The sequence below is a fragment of the Halichoerus grypus genome, chromosome 7 (assembly GCF_964656455.1).
Source record: "Halichoerus grypus chromosome 7, mHalGry1.hap1.1, whole genome shotgun sequence".
Classification (NCBI taxonomy): domain Eukaryota; kingdom Metazoa; phylum Chordata; class Mammalia; order Carnivora; family Phocidae; genus Halichoerus; species Halichoerus grypus.
In genome coordinates this window covers 66,058,366-66,075,335 of record NC_135718.1, presented here as the reverse complement: position 1 = coordinate 66,075,335, position 16,970 = coordinate 66,058,366, and the positions used below count along the sequence as shown (strand labels likewise).

The window sequence follows — 16,970 nt, the reverse complement described above, 5'->3', positions numbered from 1 at the left end:
CAGTGTTCACCTTTGGTAGTGAATGTCAAACGTTCCCTCATCCACCAGCAGCATGAGCGTTCAGTTGCCTCACACCTTTGCAAACCTTTATACTTTTTTCTGGCTTTTTCATTTTAACCATTCTGTTGGGTTTGTAGTGGTATAGCATTTTGGTTTTAATTGCATTTCCTTGATGTCTAATGAAGCCAAGCCCCTTCTCGTATGTATATTGGCCATTTGGATAGTTTCTTTCTTTCTTTCTTTCTTTCGATAGCCTCTTTTATAAAATGCTTATTCAAGTCTGCCTTTTAAAAATTGATCTGTAGATAAAGTTTTTACATATTCTGGATGTGGGTCTTTTGTCAGATATATGTACTGTAAATATTTTCCCCTATTTGATGGCTTGCTTGCCTTTTAACACTTTTAGTGTGTCTTTCAATGAACAAATGTTCTTGATTTTAGTCAAGTCCAAATTTTTCATTTTTTTCTCTTATGGATAGTGCTCTTTTTGTCCTGTTTAAGAAATTTCTGCCTCCTTCAAGTCATGAAGACGTTTTATGTTTTCTTTTAAAAACATTCTTGGGCCACCTGGCTGGCGCAGTTAGTGAAGCATGGGACTCTTGGTCTCAGGGTTTGGGTTCAAGCCCCATGTTGGGTGTAGAGATTACTTAAAAATAAAATCTTTTAAAAAATACATAGGAGCGTTATTTTATCTTTCATATTTAAACTTATGATCTATTTAGAATTGATTTTTTAATAAGATTTGAGGTAGGGGAGGCCAAGGTTTATTTTTTTTCCCATATGGATACCCAGATGACCATCTATTGAGAAAATTTTTCTTTTCCTCCATTAGAATGTCACTGACTTCACTTTTAATTTTTGAATGCTAAGTTTGCCATTGTTTTCTTTCCATTTGCAACGCATTGATAAAGTAAGTACTCATGATCCCACTCAGATGTCAAACACCATCACTTTTGCTTCTACATCAAAATTGCTATTTGTTTATCAAAAACAGTGATAATATCCTAAGTTGGGTTTAAAGGATATGTTGTCCATTTCTTTCAAGTGCAACTGTCTGCAGTGAAGCTTTGTAGAGCCCTAAGGAGGTACCACCCCATTGAAGTGTGTGAAAGACACCCCCTGGATTTGGCTCATGTCCTGTGTGGCAAAATGCAGCGGGCCTGACTGCTACTTGTAATAACTGGCACGTACAAAAGAAAAAAGAAACAACAACAGCAGCAAAACCATTAACTTTTCTGTGCTCCACTTTTTTTTTGCAAATAAGGGTTTATATAGTTAAGTACAGTATTGTAGGTGCCAGGTTTAAAGGGGTGGAGTAGGAAGTAATCCCTGAGGCAATAAATGTGGTTTTTCAGAATTTACCAGCTCTTACAACCTTATCTATTAATGTTTCATATGTTGTTTTTTTTTTTAATTTAGAAGGTAGTTTGTGTCAGTCAAGATATTTTATACCAGTTCCTTACTAGATCACACTTCTGTCTTAGGAGAAACTTTCTAGAACTCTTTAGAGCATTCTAAACTTGAATAAACACATTCAGAAGGTGACCCTTAAAGTGTATAGCTACTCTTACATATATTTTCTTGGAGATACAACTACTTTTAAGTTTCTAAGAATCCAGAGGACCTCTTTCCTATACCTTTTAAACTATATTTTAGGAAGTTATTTTTTTTCCACAAACCAGTTCTTGAATTTCATGCGTCAGTATAATCATCAACAAATATGTTGGACCAGTGATTTAGGAGGATTATAAGCATCATAATCTGATTCCAGTAAGTTAAGTCTTTAAAACATTGGGAGGGTAGAGTTGGGATGAGAGTATAAAAATAGAGTCATGGTGCACCTGGGTGGCTCAGTCGGTTAAGTGTTTGCCTTCAGCTCAGTTCATGATCTTAGGGTCCTGGGATCGAGCCCTGCTTTGGGCTCCCTGCTCAGTGGGGAGTCTGTTTCTCCCTCTACCCCTCACCCTGCTCATGCTCTCTCTCTCAAATAAATAAATAAAATCTTTAAAAAAAATAAAACAGAGTCATGATCCGTATTAGACAGGATATGGAAACATTTAATAAACTTCTGCTATAATTAGTCCACTGGTTAAATTGATCATGGGACAGAAAAACAAAAATAAAAAATTGTCCGTGCCACCAACTGCAGCCCTGTTTCTGGGCAGCTCTGTTACCAAGGATTGCCAGTGGTTGGAAGACAACTTTACTTTGAGACTGGTCAACTCAGCACTTGGAACTCAGCTCTTGGAAAAGCAACCAAAAGCTATATATCCTGACAGTAGGTCAGCAGCATCCTAAATAAGCTATAAGGGTGGAATATTTAGAGTTTTGAGGTCTTCTAAACCAGAAAAACCAAAACCAAAATTTGCAACAAGAATTTTGTGTGGCTTTGGCTACTTTGGTAGAAATCATACATTCTGTAAATTGAAAATAGTTGTGGCAGTAGCATGAGTTTTTAATATTTTAATGATTAATATTCTTTTGAGATTCATTTTTAGGTAAGATTATATATTACTTAAAAGACCACCCTAGGGGCGCCTGGGTGGTTCAGCTGAGCGTCTGCCTTCGGCTTGGGTTGTGATCCCAGGATCCTGGGATCAAGCCCCGCATTGGGCTCCCTGCTCAGCGGGGAGCCTGCTTCTCCCTCTCCCTCAGCTGCTCCCCCCGCTTGCTCTCTCTCTGTCAAATAAATAAAATCTTAAAAAAAAAAAAAAAGGCACCCCAGTGTTTTTAAGTAAACTGCATTATTCTCTCTTAACATCTGTTGTTATGATACTCTTTTTATTAAATGCATTCTGCATTGATTCTGATTCTGTTGTCAAATCTAATCATATGTATTTATAAAAAGATTGAAATTTGAGATGTCTATTCCCTGCTGATCATGTTATTCCTTAAATTTTATTGGTTAACTCAAATATCACACACCTTATATAAAAGGCATTGTGCTAAGTATTGTGGAAGAATCCATGAATAAAATGCATTAAAGTTCTGGTTTTAAAAAAATATTCTGGTAGAAGAGGAAAGGGAGGGAAGAAATTTAGTATTTATTAAGCATCTTATTATACATGCCAGGTATTAAGCTAGGTACGTCTGTGTTTTTTGTTTTTTTTTTTAAGATTTATTTTATTTATTTTTTAGAGAGAGTGAACAAGCGAGTGGGGGAGGGGCAAAGGGAGAGGATCTCAAGCAGACTCTACACTGAGCATGGATTCCATAGCAGGACTCTATCTCAGACCCTGAGATCATGACCTGAGTCCAACACTTAACTGTCTGAGCCACCCAGGTGCCCCGGTACTTTTGTGTTTTCATTCAGTGGTCAGTATAGTTCTTCAGGCTTACCAGTGATGTCCCCAGATGAGGTACTTGAGACTCAAAGAGGTTAAGTTGCCCAAAGTCACACAGCTAGTAAGGGTTAGTGCAAGGCCAGATTTGATCCAAGTCTGACTCCAAAACTCATGTTTTTAAAGTGGCTGTTGAGAAGATGACCACTGTTAAGGAGAATGGGTATAACTTGGGCATAGGGAACTAGAAGGAAGGTTATTTTAGGAGAAAGAAAGTTACGAAGGCCAGAAAACTTAGCCATGTAAAATCCAGGTAATCAGTCGAAACCTGACTGTATGGTTCTCAAACTTTTGGTTCTTAGGACCTCCTTGTATTAAAAATATTGAGGGGGGTGCCTAGGTGGCTCAGTCCATTAGGTATCTGACTCTTGATTTTGGCTTAGGTTGTGGTCTTGGGTTCATGGGGTGGAGCCCTGCTTTGGGAGTGGAGCCTGCTTGGGATTCTCTCTCTCTCCCTCTGCCCTTCCCCCTGCTTGTGTGTTCTCTCTCTAAAAAACAAACAAACAAACAAACTGTTGAGGGCCTCAAAGAGCTTTTTTGTTTGTATGGTTATGTCTCTTAATATTTACCATATGAGAATCTAAAACAAATTTAGAAATAGTAATTTAGAAATAACAAACCATTACATATTAACATAAATAACATTTTTATTAAAAATAATTTTTCCAAAACAACAAAAAAGTGGCATTGTTTTATACATGTTCAGATCTCATTATAGTCTCAGGCTTATAGATAATAGTTGAATTTTCACATTTGCTGAGGAATTCAATCTGTTACAATATCACATATCATATAACTGGAAAACTCCACTGTATACTCATGAGATATTGAGAGTGAAAAAGGCAAAAACATCATAGTTTTATTGTGAAATTAATGTTGACCTCATAGACCTCTTGAAAGTGTTTTAGAAAACGCAAGGGAGTTCTTTGGAATATTACTGGGTGAGTTTGTGAATGGGAACCCAATTGAGTGTGTAGGGTTGGGACTAGATAATGAAAAGCCTTCATTGGTTGAGTTTGATTGATTTTAATAAGCAGTGGGGAGCCACTGAAATTCTCTAAGGGAAGATTGAAATAGAGCTGTGCTTTTAGAAGATTATTCTACAAATAATGCATAGAGTTTTGGGAAGCAATTCAAGTTGTACTATAACTGGTTTTTGAGGTAACTGTAGGAAGCAGTATAACAAGTATTGAGAGTATGTTGTATTTTCTTCTGACTGTAGATGAAGGAAAAGAGAGAAAAGAGTCAAAACAATGAGGAAATTTTGAGCCTGGTGACTGGGAGACTACTATTCTATGAACAGGTGTAGGAAACACAGGAAAAGAAGCAAGCTTGAGAAAGAAAGTAGATTAGGTTTTGGAATAAAAAAAAAATTTTACAATATTATTTGTGTTGAAATAAATGTAATCTTATAGAAAAGTTACAAAAAATAATAAAGTTCACCTGTATCCTTCACGTAATTTCCCCAGTATTTACAACTTACATAACCAAAATGAAGAAGGCAACATAATGAATTAAACTACAGACCTAATTCAGATTTTACCAGTTTTTCTACTGTCTTTTTCTTGTTTGAGGATCCAGTCTGGGATCCTACATTGAATTTAATTGGTACGTCTCCTTAGTATATGTATTCTTTAATCTGTGACATTTCCTCAATCTTTCCTTGTCTTATAAAAATTATTTAGTGAAAAGAGAAGATGCTTATTATAAGTGTAGTGGAAAATACCAATGTCATTTCATTTTTTAAAAATGCCTAAGAACCTGAGTAAAAAAATCACTATCTTTTATTTAAAAAGTTACAGAACTATTATTAAAAAGTTGAAACAAAGGCTCAGTTAAGTGGCTGCCTTTGGCTCAGGTCATGATCCAAGGGTCCTGGGATTGAGTCCCGCATTGAGCTCCTTGCTGAGCGGGGAGCCTGCTTCTCCCTCTCCCTCTGCTGCTTCCCCTGCTTGTGCTCTCTCTCTCTCTCCCTCAAATAAATAAATAAAATCTTAAAAAAAAAAGTTGAAACAATATAGAAGACATAAATGAAAAGTGACAACCCATTCCCAGAAATAGCTACAGCTACTAGTTTGGTGTGTATTCTTCCATTTATTTTCTATGCATGTATGTGTATATGTTATGGGATCTAATGGGCATACCCTTCTGTAACTTGTATTTTTCACTCAAAAACTGTATTATAAGCACATAACATCTTTTAATGTAGCATTTACAGATCTAGCTCATTCTTTTTAATGGCTGCACAGTGTTTCATAATGTGCTGTATCATGAAACCATTCTCTTATTGATGGACTTTTAGGTTATTGGTTTTTTCGTAGTTATACAGAATGCCTCACTGAACATCTTGATATATGTATCTTTGGGTATTTGGACCATTATTACTATGGGATGAAATTACTGGTCAGAGATCATATGCATTTTCCACTTTCACAGTTATTACCAAATTACCCTTCAAAAGGATGTGTCTTAACTTAATCCCTCCAACAGTGAATGACATGTTTATTTTCCACCAAAGTTATGGTTGAAGTATTCTAATAGGTCAACAGTGGTTTGGTTTCGGTAATGGTCTTATGGGTGTTTGACTATGCATTGCTCTGTTTTTTCTTTACAAAGCACTACTTTGCTTTGTTTTGCTTTTGTAACACAAACACACACTCACATATATCTCCTAATTCAAAATAAATGGTTTTAAATGCTTTGTCTTTGGAATTTTTTACTTTTAATCAGCACGAAGAGGCCTAGGTGAGGAGCTAATGAAACAGTTATTGGAAGGCTACATATAGAGTGCATCCTAGATTTCAAGGGAGTTGGTGGAGTAGGAAGAAGTGTTCAAGGAGTGAAAGCCAGGGTCAGGTTGTAAACTGTACTTTAGAGGGGCTTCCATGAGCAGTGAGAAATGTGGAGTTAAGCTTTGGCTCTTACGTATCTTACAGACTTGAGCAGTTTGTATAATTCAGTGTTAATTCTTACAGAGGCAGTGGAGAGAAGTGCAAAGGAAGAGATTACTAATCCTAGAATTTCCTTTTGAAATAACATAGGAATCACTAAATTATTTGTAATACTCCATATGTGGCTATGATGATAAAAATAGGTAAATAAGAATGCCAGTTAAAACAAACCATGAAGCAGGTTATAAGACTGTTTCTGAGAAACTTGGAGTAAACTAAGTTGGAATTTAACGAGTATAAGTAGTTCTTGGTTTCTTGTGTCTTATCTAAATGTATACTGGCTGGGGGGGGCAAGATGGCAGCAGAGTAGGGGACCTCGTTTCATCTGGTCCCTCGAATGTAGCTGGATATCTATCAAACCATTCTGAACACACACGAATTCAACCTGAGATGTAAGAAGATTTATATGGATCTCTACAAGCAGAAAAATGACTACTTTTTGCAAGGTAGGAGGTGTGGAACCTTGAATCTTCAGGGGAAATATCGGAAGATAAACGGAGGGAGGAGGGGGCCTCCAAAAGCTGGCCACTGGAAAGTGAAATAACACCGGAGCAAGAAATCGGGACCCTGGGAAATCTGCTCTAGTGAGAAACACCCCTTTCTGAGAGACACGGGATGAACGGGGCAGAATTCTAGGTGGATCATTGTGGTCTCTGGATTCCAGGAGACTCAGAAAGAATGGGGGAGCCTGAACCGATAGAATACCCAAGCAGTGGAGCAGGGAGACTGGTTATGGTCAGTGAGCCCAGAAGGGACTCTCAGCTCCGGTCACCATAAACCTTGAGCCGAGCCTGTAGGGAGACCGCTGTCTGCCTGACCACCCTGAAAAGGACTAGAAGGTGCGGGCTGTTTAACATTCTAGGGGAGATATAAAACGGCTTGTGCCCAGGACAGGGCAACAAATCTCAGGGCCGCGTGGCCCATGAAAGGACACTGGTGCAGCACCTAGCATGACCTGGGAGCTGCACAAGAGGGTGCACATACGAGCCCATGCCTGCTAGCAATTGCAAAATCACAAAGCGCAGAGATGCTTGTGGGTACCCATAACTCCACCAGGAAAGGGGCAGTGGGCGGGAGCCACGGGATTCAGCAGTTTGGCCCAAAAAGAGGCTGCATCCACGACTGGGAAACAGCTCTCAGAGTGACCACCGAAGGGACACTGGGGCAGCACTCAGCGTGACCTGGGAACTGCAGAAGAGGGTACACGTGCAAGCCTGTGGCCGCTAGCAGTTGCAAAGTCACAAAGCACAGAGAGGCTCGGGGTTCCCTGTAACTCCCTCGGGAAAGATGTAGCGGGCATGAATAGGGCAAGTCTGTGGAGTTTGGTACACAAAAAAGTGGAGATGGTTTGACCTGGAGGATTTATTGAAGAAAGGGGACTGTGACCTTGTGGCTCTGGGCCAGAGATTTCTGCATGGCCATATTTGCTCTAACCCTCTAAAGAGAAGCAGAAAGCCACCAGGGAACAAAAGCCACACAGCCGATCAGCTCACATTAAGCCCATCCCCCTAACAAGGGGTGGGACAACTACACCCAGGCAGAGACTCCTGAGAAGCCGAGCAGCAGGCCCCTCCTCCAGAAGACAGACTGGAAGAACAGGTGAATCATAAGCTTATTTCCCACAGGACTGTCAAACTCCAGTGCTAGGGGAAAATAATATAGGGAGCTCCAGGTGTTCCCTCACGACTCGTTGTGTATTCAGGCTAAAATTTTACATTTCTTATTCTTCCTGTTCTGTTCTTTTTTTTTTTTTTTTTTTTTTACCCTGTTCCCATTTCAAATAGATTCTTATTTCCCAACTTGTTTTTAGTCGCTTTTTAACTTTTTTTTTCACATCTACGTTTTATAAGATTTATGCCCCATACTAGCCTGTTTTCACTCTATTCAACTTTATCTTGATATATATATAAGTTCTGATTTCTTTGTAATATACTGTCTTCTAACAAGGAGACCAAAAATCAGTCAGGAACAGGAAGATCACCCTGTTTTGTCCATCCAGAGAGATTATAATCTCTCCCCCCGCCTCCCCCCCCCCCCCTTTTTATTGTTTTGGATCATCTTGACTTTGGTCGCATATCTCTGGTAGCTTTCCGCCACTTCGGATTTTTTCTTGGGGGCATTTTGTGTGGGTCGTGGTTGATATTTTGGACTCTGTTCATTCACTCAACCATCCCTCAATAGAATTACTAGGAGGAGGAACTCTCAATAAAGAAAAGAACCAGAGATAATGTCCTCTGCCATAGAACTAATGGATATGGATATAAGCAAGATGTCAGAGATAGAATTCAGAATAGCAATCATGAAGTCAATAGCTAGGCTTGAAAAAGGCATTAGTGACAAAATAGAATCTCTAAGGGCAAAAGTGAGATCTAATCAGGCATAACTTAAAAATGCTATAAATGAGATGCAGTCTAAACTGTATACTCTAACAGCCATGGTAAATGAGGCAGAAGTGTGAATCAGTGATCTAGAAGATAAGCTGATAGGAAGGAAGCTGATAGGGATAGGCAGCTAGTAGCCCATGAAAATAGACTTAGATCAATGATGCCTTGAAACATTGCAATGTCAAAATTATTGGGATTCCGGAGGGAGTGGAGAGAGAGACAGGACAAGAAGGTATAGGAAATCATAGCTGAGAACTTCCCTAATCTGGGAAAGGAAACAAACACTCGTGTCCAAGAGGCAGGACCCCTCCCAAAATAAATAAATAGATCAACACCCCAACGTATAATAGTGAAACTTGCAAATCTTAGAGCCAAGGAAGCTATCCTGAGAGCAGGTAGGGGAAAGAGATTTTTTATGTACAAAGGGAGGAACATCAGAATAACATCAGACCTATCCACAGAAACCTGGCAGGTCAGAACGGGCTGGCAAGACATATTCAGAGTACAAAATGAGAAGAACATGCAGCCAAGACTACTTTATCCAGCAAGGCTGTCATTCAGAATGGATGGAGAGATAAGGAGCTTCTAAAACAGACAGAAACTGAAAGAATATGTGACCACCAAGCCAGCCCTGCAAGAAATATTAAGGGGGATACTGTAAATGAAGAAAGACCCCCGAGAGTAATAGAGACTAGAAATTAACAGAGACAATCTATAGAAACAGGGACTTTACAGGCAATACAATGGCACTAAATTGATATCTTTCAATAGTTACTCTCAATGTAAATGGGCTAAATGCTCCCATCAAAAGACACAGGGTTTCAGATAAAAAAGCCAGACCCATTCCTATGCTGTCTACAAGAGACTCCTTTTACCCATTCCTATGCTGTCTACAAGAGACTCCTTTTGAACCTAAAGACACCTCCAGATTGAAGGTGAGGGGATGGAGAACCATTTGTCATGCTAGTGGACCTGAAAAGAAAGCTGGGGTAGCAATCCTCATATCAGGCAAATTAGATTTTAAACCTAAGACTGTGGTAAGAGATGTAGAGGGACACTATATCTTATTTAAAGGGTCTACCAATGAGAAAAATCTAACAATTGTAAATATCTATGCCCCCAACATGGGAGCAGATTACATAAACCAACTAATAACCAAAATAAAGAAACATGGATAATAATACATTAACAGTCGGAGACCTAAACACTGTACTCACAGCAATAGACAGATCATCAACAAAGAAACAAGGGCTTTGAATGACACACTGGACCAGATGGACTTCGTAGATATATACAGAACACTCCATCCTAAAACAACAGAATACTCCTTCTTCTCGAGTGTGCATGGAACTTTCTCCAGGATAGATCACATACTGGGTCACAAATAAGGTCTCAACATAAGATTTGGGTATCTTATTTTCAGACCACATGCTTTGAAACTGGAACTCAACCACAGGAAACATTTGGAAGGAACTCAAAACACTTGGAGGTTAAAGAGCATCCTACTGAAGAATGAATGGGTCAACCAGGAAATTAAAGAAGTACTTAAACAATTCATGCAAGCCAATGAAAATGAAAACACATTGGTTAAAAACCTATGGGATACTGCAAAGGCAGTCCTTAGAGGGAAGTACATAGCAGTCCAAGCTGCCCTCAGAAAATTAGAAAAATCCCAAATGCACAAGCTAGCCTTACACCTAAAGGACCCAGAGAAAGAACATCAAATAAAGCCTAAAGCAAGCAGCAGAAGAGAAATAATAAAGATTAGAGCAGAAATCAATGAAACAGAAACTAGAAGAAAGTAGAACAGATCAACGAAACTAGAAGCTGGTTCTTTGAAAGAATTAATAAGATCGATAAACCTCTGTCAGACCTATCCAAAAAAAAGAGAAAGGACCCAAATTAATAAAATCATGGTAAAGGGGAGAAATCACGACTAATGCCAAGGAAATAGAGACAGTTATTAGAACTTATTTCCAGGAGCTATATGCCAAGAAACTAGGCAGTCTGGAAGAAATGGATGTATTCCTGGATACTTATAAACTACCAAGACGGAAACAGGAAGAAATAGACAATCTGAACAGACCAATAACCAGCAAGGAAATTGAAGCAGTCATCAAAAACCTGCCAAAAAACAAGAGTCCAGGGCCAGATGGCTTCCCAGGGGAATTTTAAAGAAGAAGTCATCCCTATTTTCCTGAAGGTGTTCCAATAAATAGAAATAGAAGGAAAACTTCCAGACTCGTTCTATGAGGCCAGCATTACTCTGATTCCCAAAACCAGACAAAGACCCCATCAAAAAGTAGAATTACAGACCAATATCCCTGATGAACATGGATGCCAAAATACTCAACAAGAGCCTAGCCAATAGGATCCAACAGTACATTAAAAGGATTATTCACCATGACCAGGTGGGATTTATTCCTGGGATGCAAGGGTGGTTCAACATTCACAAATCAGTGAGATACAGCACATTAACAAAAGAAGAGACAAGAACCATATGATCTCAATTGATGCAGGAAAAGCATTTGACAAAATACAGCATCCTTTCCTGATTAAAACTCTTCAAAATGTAGGGATAGAGGGAACATACCTCAATATCATAACAGCCATCTATGAGAAGCCCACAGCGAATATCATTCAGTGGGGAAAAACAGAGAACTTTTCTCCTAAAATCAGGAACATGACAGGGATGCCCACTCTCACCACTTCTGTTCAACATAGTACTAGAAGTCCTAGCCTCCACAATCAAACAACAAAAAGAAATAAAAGGCATTCAAATCAGCAAAGAAGAAGTCAAACTCTCTCTTCGCAGATGACATGATACTTTATGTGGAAAACCAAAAGACTCCCCCTCCCATAATTGCTTAACTCATACAGCAATTCAGCAACATGGCAGAAAACAGAATCACTGCACAGAAACCAGTTGCTTTTCTATACACTAACAATGTGACTGAAGAAAGAGAAATTAAGGAATTGATCCCATTTACAGTAGCACCAAAACCCATAAGATACCGAGGAATAAACCTAACCAAGGAGGTAAAGGATCTATACTCTAGAAACTACAGAACACTTACGAAAGAAATTGAGGAAGACACAAAGATCTGGAAAAGCATCCCATGCTCATGGATTGGAAGAATAAACCTTGTTAAAATGTCTGTGCTGCCCAGAGCAATCTACACATTCAGTGCAATTCCTATCAAAATACCATCAGCAGTTTTCACAGAGCTGGAACAAACAATCCTAAAATTTGTATGGAAGTAGAAAAGATCCCGAATCACCAGGGGAATATTGAAAAAGAAAACCAAAACTGGGGGCATCAGAATGCATCAGTTCAAGCTATATTACAAAGCTGTGATCATCAAGCAGCATTCTATTGGCACAAAAACAGGCACATAGATCAATGGAACACAATAGAGAGCCCAGAAATGGACCCTCAACTCTATGGTCAACTAATCCTCAACAAAGCAGGAAAGAATGTCCAATGGAAAAAAGACATCCTCTTCAACAACTGGTGTTGGGAAAATTGGACAGCCACATGCAGAAGAATGAAACTAGACCATTCTCTTACACCACACACAAAGATAAACTCAAAATGGATGAAAGACTTAAATGTGAGACAGGAATCCATCAGAATCCTAGAGGAGAATGTAGGCAATAACCTCTTTGATGTTGGCCACAGTGACTTCTTTCCTTTTTTTTTTTTTTAATTTATTTATTTGTCAGAGAGAGAGAGAGCACAAGCAGGGAGAGCAGCAGGCAGAGGAGGCAGAGGGAGAAGCAGGCTCCTTGCCAAGCAAGGAGCCTGATGTGAGACTCGATTCCAGGACCCTAGGTTCATGATCTGAGCTGAAGGCAGATGCTTAGCCAACTGAGCCACCCAGGTATCCCCACAGCAACTTCTTTCAAGACACATCTCCGAAAGCATGGGAAACAAAAGCAAAAATGAACTTTTGGGACTTCATCAGGATAAAAAGCTTCTGCACAGAAAAGCAAACAGTCAACAAAACAAAGAGGCAACCCACGGAATGGGAGAAGATATTTGCAAATGACATTACAGATAAAGGGCTGGTATCCAAGATCTATAAAGAACTTCTCAAACTCAACCCCCAAAAAACAAATAATCCAGTCAAGAAATGGGCAGAAGACATGAACAGACACTTCTCCAAAGAAGACATCCAGGTGGTCAACAGACACATGAAAAACTGCTCCACATCACTTGCCATCAGGGAACTACAAATCAAAACCACAATGAGATACCTACCACCTTACACCAGGTAGAACGGCCAAAATTAACAAGACAGGGAACAACAAATGTTGGCAAGGATCTGGAGAAAGGGGAACCCTCTTACACTGTTGGTGGGAATGCAAGCTAGTATAGCCACTCTGGAAAACAATATGGAGGTTCCTCAAGATGTTAAAAATAGAGCTACCCCATGACTGAGCAATTGTACTACTACATATTTACCCCAAAGATACAGATGTAGTGAAAAGAAGGGGCACCTGCACCCAATGTTCAAAGCAGCAGTGTCCACCATAGCCAAATAGTGGAAGGATCCAAGATGTCCTTCAACGGATGAATGGATAAAGAAGATGTGGTACGTATGTACAATGGAATATTACTCAGCCATCAGAAAGGATGAATACCCACCATTTACATCGGCATTGATGTATTTCGCATGTAGTGAAATAAGTCAAGCAGAGAAGAACATATCATTTGGTTTCACTCGTATGTGGAACATAAGGAATAGCACAGAGGACCACAGGGGAAGGGAGGGAAAACTGAATGGAACGAAATCAGAGAGGGAGACAAACCATGAGAGACTTTGGACTCCGTGAAAAAACTGAGGGTTGCAGAAGGGAGGGGAGTCGGCGATGGGGTAACCGGGTGATTGGTATTAAGCAGGGCATGTGTGGTGATGAACACTGGGTGTTATATGCAATTGATGAATCGTTGAACACTACGTCAAAAACTAATGATGTACTAAATGTTGGCTAAGCAAACATAATAAAATAAAATAAAATGCAATTCAAATGAAAAATAAAAGTATACTGGCTGCTGAGTAGGCTAAGAATAAAAGAGTGGGATTTTGGTTTGTTTGGTTGTATTTTTGTTGTTATATATTTTTACCCTCTTAGCACATCTCAGAATTCCTCATTTTTCTTTTTTCAAATTTAAGGTCTGTATTTTTGTGGGTGAGGGAGGGTATATTTTGATCCTTTTGTTTTCTGTTGGTCAGTCTTTCTGCACCCATGTACCATAGTTTCAGTTACATATTTCCAAATATAGCAGGGTTTGAGAAATGGATAGAATATTAGATATTTAGACCCCTAAAGAGTCTAGGATGTGTAAGTCTCTTCACCTAAGCATTGGTGTCATTATGTTTGATGTACTGTCAGCTGCCTCTTTCCCATAATAAGTGAGCTTTAAATAGACAACTTAAGGACCTGACCTTTGCAGTTCAGTTGTGAGATTTTTCTCTCTCTTGTCCTGAGCTCTAACTGCTCCTAAAAGAGGAGGTAGAATCAGGGCACAAAAATATAAGAACAAGATAACCTTGACTTTTCTATATTATTTTAAAGGGGATTTGAAAAACGGTCTAACATTTGAAATTTGAACATGATTCAATGCTATTACAAATAAAGTATAATTTTGGGTTGTCAGTATACAAAAATAAATGTGTGTATTTATGAATAGGTATGACTTATTCACATATACAGTATCTCTGTAAAATATGTACATGCAAATACCTTCCAGTTTTTTAACTACAGAAACTTATTTTCAGAATAACTAGTTTTCTAGTTAAAATAAGGGCAAAGTAGTCCCATTTACCCACTTACACTAATGTTTAGAAAACTCGACATGATTAATATTTTCAGAAGCAATCTCCTAAAAGCCCAGTTTAGAAAACTATTAAATAAAGCACAGTCATCTCAAACGGGTCTGTGACTTGGGAACTCCTCCCCCAACCATTTAAACTGGTTAAATAATTGCATTCTGCTCCTAGAGAATTGGATGGTTATTATCCATTCCATATTAACATTTACTTGAATGCTTACTATATGCCAGAGATTGCTGTACATTTCACATGTATCATTTCTCTTGTTTGTTACAGAAACTATGGATAAAAGTGGTAGTGCCACTTTACATTAAACTAAGGTTTGGAGAGGTAAAAAAAAAAAAAAGTTTTGCCCAAGATCATGTGGCAAATGAGTAATGGCACCTGAATTTGAAGTTCAAAGTCTGCTTTTTAATTTAACCATTATCACTAAGTCGAGGACTGAAATCTTCCTCTTTATTGTTTAACTATACCTGGACCAAAGAAGCTGCTAACTCTGTTAGTTAATTCTTATCAGGAAGAAGAGTACAGCACCAGCTGTGAAGATAACAGCAACAAAAACAAATGAAAGGACCAAGATATACTGGAGAAGACTTGGAAGAAGGAGACCAGAGTTTGCACTTGACTCAGTTTTTAGCTTATATATCACTTTCTTAGGAAAGCCTTTCCCTACCACATCCTATTCCTTATTCGTCTGTGTTAGAACACTGAACTCATTGTTGTAATTACCATATTGCAATGATTCAAAGGTGCACATATTTTTCATTTTAACATTTCTAAAATCTGGATGCATCTTATAATTGATATCTTAAAATTAGTTGGTAGCATTTCTCAATTATTGGTACAAAAATAAGGATGTGATTTATGGTCGATGGCATCTTAGATTTGATGAAATACAATATTTACATGTGTTCCCATGAAAAGGTTTATGTCATTCCAACAGTTTTAAATACCAGGTATACACAGTATTTTCCAATTTCTAGTCTAGTCCTCTTTTAAGCTCCAGACCTGCATGTTGAACTAAATTTTCCTTTGATACCCCAGGGATCACCAATTCAATATGTCTACTTTCCGAAAAAACTTGTCTTTTAGTATTCCCCCAATCTCAGTAAATGGAATCTACGTTTGTACATTCATGAAGCTAAAAAGCTACCAGTTTGACTGCCAAGGTGTGAATCCCACTTCCACCCTATACTAGTTACATGAGCACACGGAGATGTGTGTTGCCTTTATTCTTCATCTGTAAAATGGGGAGCATAATAACACCTATCTCTGAGAGATTTTAGGAGATTAAAACAAGGAGTAAATGTTAGCTGCCACTAATCTTCATGATACATATCTGTGACCTCTCTCCTTAACTCTGTACATGTAATTCATCTTCAGATCCTGTGAGAGGTAGGCCCTTCAAAATATTTCTGTCCACTTTTATCTCATTGCTGCTTCTCCACTCCAAGCCCTCATTTTTCTCACCTATAGTAACTAATAGCTTCTACTCTTTCTCATCTCTAATCTATTCAATACAAAGATCAGTCAACCATCTTTTAAATCAGATCATACAGCTTCTTAAAACCCACAATTCTTAATATGGTGTGTATTGTTCTCCGTTGTCTACCTAGCCTCTGCTTACTTTTTCAGCCTCATCTTGGGCCGCTCTACCTCACAGTGTCACTCATTTCTCCCAAATGAACTCCCACTCATCCTTTACTTTTCGTCTTAGCTGCCACTGCCTCAAAGACATGTTCTGATCTTCCAAACTAAAGTAGGTACTTCAGCCCTAATGTATGATCTTTTGTATTGAATTTATACCTTTCATATTTGGGGTGAAGATAAGGAAGTTGAGTGATTTCCCCAAGGCTTGCAATGCTAATTATGGTAGAACTAGAATACCAGCCCAGGACTGGCCAACTCTAAACTCTTATTTCCATGGTCCTTCCTTTGCTTCCTTGAGAGCAGAAGATAGCATATGAATCAATGTGCCAGGCTTCCACATACGGCCTGACTTCTCTCCTCTCTTTCCATTTAACCTTCAGGTAGGTTGTTCTTTCAGTATCCATTTCTTTGTGAGCCATCTCTCCCAAATTAGATTGTAAACCTTTGAAGTTGTTCTTCATCTATTTTTATGGTATAGTATAACATTTTTATAGTAGTTCTTATATATACCTAGCACTTATATAAATTACCTTGCATACAGTAGATACTGATTAAATATTTTTGTCTTAGGGATATTAGAGAAAAACAATATTTTAATCCATTTAATTTTTTTCAAGGTTTGGAGATATCTCATGAAGGAATTTAGTACCTGCCATACTCTTCTACCAATCAGTAACAGTACATTTTCTGTTTTTATATTTTGAATAGAACTGCCTAAAATTATTTTAAAGTAAATAGTTTTTGTCTTCAGAGATTATTATGATTGTTTCACTAGAAAAACAATTAACCTTAAGTATTTTTGCT

At 38.4% G+C, this 16,970-nt stretch overlaps 1 protein-coding gene across 3 annotated transcripts in view; it reads left to right on the top strand.

Moving 5' to 3' along the window:
- Positions 1-16,970, top strand: part of UBE2D1 (ubiquitin conjugating enzyme E2 D1) — a 38,430-nt gene that overhangs the window by 12,715 nt on the left and 8,745 nt on the right. The window contains exon 1 of one of the 3 annotated variants that reach the window (XM_078077686.1): positions 15,034-16,844. The exons of the other annotated variants lie outside the window; for them this stretch is intronic. The gene's annotated coding sequence lies outside the window, so the exon portion shown is untranslated. Of the gene's footprint in view, positions 1-15,033; positions 16,845-16,970 lie in introns of those variants that run through there. 3 annotated transcript variants of the gene reach the window in all.